This window comes from Pocillopora verrucosa, chromosome 1 (assembly GCF_036669915.1).
Source record: "Pocillopora verrucosa isolate sample1 chromosome 1, ASM3666991v2, whole genome shotgun sequence".
Classification (NCBI taxonomy): domain Eukaryota; kingdom Metazoa; phylum Cnidaria; class Anthozoa; order Scleractinia; family Pocilloporidae; genus Pocillopora; species Pocillopora verrucosa.
The window spans coordinates 21464436-21470406 of NC_089312.1; the positions used below are offsets into that span (position 1 = coordinate 21464436).

At 35.7% G+C, this 5971-nt stretch overlaps 1 long non-coding RNA gene across 1 annotated transcript; it reads right to left on the reverse strand.

The window, feature by feature from the left end:
* Window positions 1-498: 498 nt before the first annotated feature.
* Window positions 499-5753, reverse strand: LOC131769009 (uncharacterized). Its single transcript, XR_010718272.1, has 4 exons — window positions 5540-5753; window positions 2847-2907; window positions 1848-1950; window positions 499-812 (listed from the first exon to the last, which is right to left on the reverse strand). It is a non-coding gene; the product is annotated as an uncharacterized lncRNA (long non-coding RNA).
* Window positions 5754-5971: the final 218 nt, after the last annotated feature.

A 5971-nucleotide genomic window follows, 5' to 3' on the forward strand; every position in this document is an offset into this window, starting at 1 on the left:
TTTGGGGAGAAAAGTTCGTTTTTCGGTAACGTTTTTATGGCTTAAATTCTTGGTCTTCATTTTATTTCCCTGTTATGCAGGTTTCTTCGACCACCCAAAGCTGGATACCGAGGAACGCGATCACCTTAAAGCACGAGACTAGAGACAAATATCAGTCTTGGAAAGAAAACAATTGGATCGACCCCCCAATTCAGAGAATAAAATAACAAATTGGGGGTCGATCCGTCCACCATCCCCCACCAAATCCGCCTCGATGAGACACTTAGTATCAGTTATCTAGCTTGGGAAGAAACCAAAAGCGGTTCCCCGTCCACCACCCCTCCCAAACTTGCCACTTTTAGTCAGTTTTTGTAACTCTTAATAGAGGTCATCTACCCTGTGGTTCAAACAATCTTTTAATACACTACAGTACAGTGTTACAATAGAAATTTTAATAGATGTTACTATAGGAATATTACAATCTTTTTCTTGAAATCTTAGAATACAGTAATATTACAGAATATTGATATACTCTTTTTTCACCCATCCGACCTCCCCCGCCACGCCCACCTCCGGCAAAAACTTTTGTTTAATTGTTTCCAAAAGATGTCTACCTTGTGGTACAAACATTTATTTAAAAGGCATACGTTTTGTCAAACCAGATGTCTGTCTTAATACACATGCGTATTACAAGCTGTTGTTACCACAAGGTACACAGCTTTAACTTCTTGTCCGATGGAGTGTGTGGACGGGGAAGATGGCGTATCGACCTCAACTTGTGTTTTCTGAAGGTTGACATTTTTCTCTGGACTCTTGCTTTTCTTCTTTTCAATCTGAAGTAAATTGAAAATCATTGATGAATAAATAAGCTGTCAAGAGAAAATTAAAATTACAACGTACAATGGAATGAGCTTTTTCTCTGTGTCATTATTTACCCAATCATCGTATTTCATAGAAATAAAATGGCAGCAAATTATCAACAACATTAACTAAAAGAGAGGACAGTAAAAGTCTATCAGCATAACAGAAAGGAAAAAGCAATGACAAGAAAACTGAGGACATAGAAAAACAACAGACCAAGTGCTGTCATTGCATTTGAGAATTTGGATAACACTTCAATCCCTCGGGTAGCATGAAATTTAATTTTTGCATGGAATTTGCATGATACATGATCATGTTAAAAAGAATTTATGTTTTCTTCAGAATTTCGCTTAAGGGTGGATTTAGTTACCGCCTCTAAAGGCGCCACACCTCATCTTCAGCATAAGATGTGTAATTAGCGTTTAGTTTCAATGTAAACGTGACTGAGTAGTTCCCTTCCACAGACCACGTAAATTTTGGCGATTTAACGTTGTTGTTTTGCAGAGGACAGCTAAGAAATGTATACAATTTTATTAGCACGTGTTGAGCAATAGATGCGCTCACTAAAAGTTTTTCTTTGGCCACGTCCTTGTTGCCTATAGTAACGAACTATATTCTAACAACTGTATGACAATTCGTTTTACTGGAAAACATTTTTTACTTAAATGCGCGCGTTTTCAAACTGTTCTCGATCGTTTCATTTAGCCCCATATACTCTGATTTGACTTCCTATATTCTAGATTCCTTACAGTACTCCATCTACGTTTTGAGGGTTAATTGAATGATAACCTGTCTAACGTACACGACTCCTAACCACCCCCCTCCCCCCCAAATTCACTCGGTAGAGCCGATAGTGTTAGAATAAATCTCGCGTACTAAAGGCCACATCTCGTTTTTTTTTTTGGTATAGAAATGTGCGAAGATGAGATTAAATACATAGAATCAAACTCAAGTGAGAACATACAGTGCCACTTTTAAGTGGCACTGTAATAATACTATTAAAATACCTGTTTGTGACTTGCACTTGAAAGAAATATACGACCTTGTTGTGTGAAGTTGTAGTCTTAATGTGACTTGAGGCGTGACTTCCTTTGTTTGCGTCAGAAGGACCTGAAAACAGAAACAGTTTGGATACAGTTTGAGTTATTGGGCTTATTTTTATTTGATTTTAAGACTTGTAATAAAGTGTGAAACTACTGCAATAGTTCGGCTCTGATCCCATTCATCCCTAGAAGATTTTGTCACACGTGATAAAATCGTATCTTGTCTAATGAGTGTATGATGAACATGAATCGAAAATGACAGTGACATAGGCTTGACTAATCCAGATAACGGATTTCTGAAGAATTCCCTAAAATATTGGGGACATTGACCTTGCAGGCATTTCTTAACGAGTTTAAAGTAGTCCACCTTTGTCACTTCACAGATTAAATAAGTTGACCCATATGCAGAGGCTGTTACATTTCGAAAAAACATCACTCGACCAACTAACTGTGAGGAATTGAGACTGTCAAGGAAATGTAAGGAGGTAATTTGTTCAGCAACAAACTGTAACTCAAGGAGCTTTCAGCCACACAGTCACCTCAAGGTCAAAGCTCTACATATGAACATACTGAAACAGTTAAAAGTTAATTTAATATTTAATGAGAGTAAACATAATCATTACGGAATCACACATTCCATGGGCTACTCAATCAATATTCAAATGATGCTGTGGGGGAGGATGTGGGGAAAATGTATTTCTGCTAGTGCTACGTTGTAAAATGCGGTAAGTAGTAAAAAGCTGAAGCTAGCAGCTCAAGATTCCAACACTTTACTGTTGAAAGGTATCCCTTTGTGCAAGAAAGGGTGTTCTTCACTTTTATGAGTAAAAATGAAATCAAACTGTTGAACAATCACCAATTTTTCTTTTTCCCAGTTACTGATAAATCTCCAGTCTAAAAATCTACTCAATATGGTGGTTATCCAGAGGTAACTATAATCCAAACACAGCTTTGATCACTTACCAAATCTTATCCAAAATTCTCATTGTTAGAGGCTTGTCTTAATTCTTCCCTTTGTACCTGCCTGTAAAATAAAAATTATTCTTGGAGTGGCAATCCTTCTGACTGTTGACAATTTATACACAGTGTATCACTTTTTCATCATAATATGAAAATGGCCCCCTCTATTTATTTTATCTGAACTTAGAAGTAAAACTATACTTGGAAGACAAAATAACAATATTGGTGAAAAAAAGGCAAGACATTGAAATTTTTTAGTTAACAGTATGACTAGTAGTGGTATTTGGTAGTGATACTACCAGGACAGAGCTGAATAACATATGCACAGAATAAATCAATCAATATAGCAGTAAATTACATTAATTTTGCTCAACCTACACAAAATGCATTTTCCTGATTGAAATACATCAGTTTGTAGCTAAATTTCAGCAAGTGTGCGAGGATACCTAACTATTGTGTGAAAAATATATTTTGCACCCCTGTTGAAGAACAGACTGTAGCATAAGTTATAAGCTTAACCTCTGCTTAAGGAACAACCATGCTGCTTTTAAATTTTTCACAAATTCTATGAAACTACATATAGTGTCGTTACTGCTTCAAATGTGAGCCCACCAAAGTCCTAATATGTGCAAATGTTTTACAGCTTTGTCTACTGCAAGAAGACAAATATTTCAAAATCATCAAAAATAGTGTAACTAGTGATGTAAAAAATTTCATCAGACCACCTAACTGCACCAGAGTCAACTACAGTGCACCTCAAAGATAAGGGGACCAAATCATGCACATCAAATTTGTATAGAACAAGTCTCAGACCAGACACAGACTAGTTTTGGCAGCCAAACCATACCTGTCTACTCTGAGGTGTCTACTTAAAGATAATGTTTGAGCTTAATGATTGTTTTGTCCTTGTTTATTTCAATGGCCATTGTATTTGCAGTAAAAACGGTTGGTTAAACTGCACCAGATATCTGTCAATTGTTTCTTATGGTTGTGTTTGTTTTTTTACCCCTGTGGTCTTGTTAACTTTACACAGTTTTTGCTTAACAACAAATTTCATCAATATTTGCTCATCAAATAACACAGCACCACTAATTTCTTTTAGGACATCTATCATTGTATGCCTAACAATCCAATATATAATTTTCTCAGTGTTTGCTTGCAATTGTCAATTCATTCAAACTTATTTTCCCATTGCTTCTTGTCTGTGCCACGTGCTCAAAATAAAAACAAAAAAGATAAAACTTTCTCTTCAAACAAAAATTACATAGATTTAAGCAGCTTATCAAGGAAACTTTGAATGAGCAAACTGCTTTCATTACAGTTCTTGCTGTAATGCTACAAGAGTCAAAATGGCAATTTTTTAGATACTAGTGTCCAATTTTTATTTTAGACACTGAGATGCTAGAGTGCAATTGTTGATTTTGGACACAAACGTCTAATTTAAGATTTTAGACACTTGTGTCTAATTTTTAATTTCACACAATACTAACCAATTTTTTATTTTGGACACTAGAGCCCAATTTTTTATTTTTGACACTTCTGTCCAATTTTGCTATTGGACACTAGTGTCTGTTCAGTAAAAGATCAAAGATGATGTCAAAATGTGGTAAGAGCAAAAGAGTAGCACACAAGGCCCAGCCACTTGTTCCTTCTACATTTAACATCTCCTGTGATCTATAACAGAACAGACGAATGGCAACATGGAATATAATTGTTTTATATCTTAAAAAAGCAAATTTTTGTTGGTTGCAATGTCATCTTTGCATCTATCCTCAAATAGAACATAGATAAGAACCAGTCAAAATGTGTGTAAAATTCAACTTATTATATAAATACAAATAGATTAGAATCACATCATGTCAGAAAGTCCAGTGTATTTGTGATAAGTGCATCGCACAATTTCTGCGTCAGTCGCTATTTCAATTGATAAACAAATATCAAGCTCTTTCCAGGCCTCATCTCATGTCGGACTGAGGCCTGAAAAGAGCTTATCTTTACCACTAAGGAATATGCCAAAAAGATCCGCGATAGACTACCTCAGGGAGACCAAGAACTCTAACAGTTATAACCTAAGGAAATCCCTGAATGTTGTACTTAATAGGCCCAAAACCGAATTGGGTCGTAGGTCCTTTGCTCATAGATCTGCAGTAGCATGGAATGCACTTCCCGATAATGTTAAAGATTCTCCAAATTTATCTATTTTTAAATATAACTTAAAACAATCCAAGCAAACTGTTATGAATATTAATTTTGAAAAGGGAGGTAATGTTATACAAAACATGAAACCAAATTTTCACTATTACTAAAACTTTATGGTTTACTTGATTTATTCAACTTATAAATTTTATCATATCTGTATTTTATATAATTATAGACTAATTAGTTTAGGCAGGTCCACATCAGCTGTAAAGTTGCGCAAATTTTAACCTGCGTTATCAAATAAAGTTATGTATGTATGTATGTATGTGATTGGGCGACAATACGCAAGTTAAAATAAAATGTAACAAATTGTGCAAAAAATACTGTTTACATATAGGATCGATTTACACGGCTGTTCTCAGTCCGACGTTTGTACCCAGTCACTAATATGCAGCTTAATTTTTAAAGATGAGAGAATCAAAATCTTACAGCTCCGCATTCAAGATTATTGTGCTCAGAGAAAGGTTATTTTAATTACGATCATGTTTGTTCCTTACCTCTAGCGTGTAGGTGAACAGACCGTCACAGGAGGTCTCCATTTCAGTTTTTCATCCACTGTGACGCCGTTTTCCGACCCAAATACCGTCAAACAAGAGCCAAAATGTATTGAAAGGCAACTGTTACTTAAGCTGTTGTTTATACACCTGTCTGGGGAACAGAACGCACAGTTTGCATCCATCGTTTTCAAGGTGTATGCTGCATAGCAGAACAACAGACAGTAACTTTGTAAAATCATTCGTGTAGGCTGTATTTTTCTGTCACCATAGAGCCATTTTGTGGAACCTTTATGTAAGACGTATCATTGTGTAACAGCAGCTACAACTTTCCACAGTAAGTACAACTATCTACACTACCTACAGCGGGTACAACTATTTAAACTGTCTACAGTAGGCACAGCTATGTACACTGTGTATAGTAGGTACAACTAT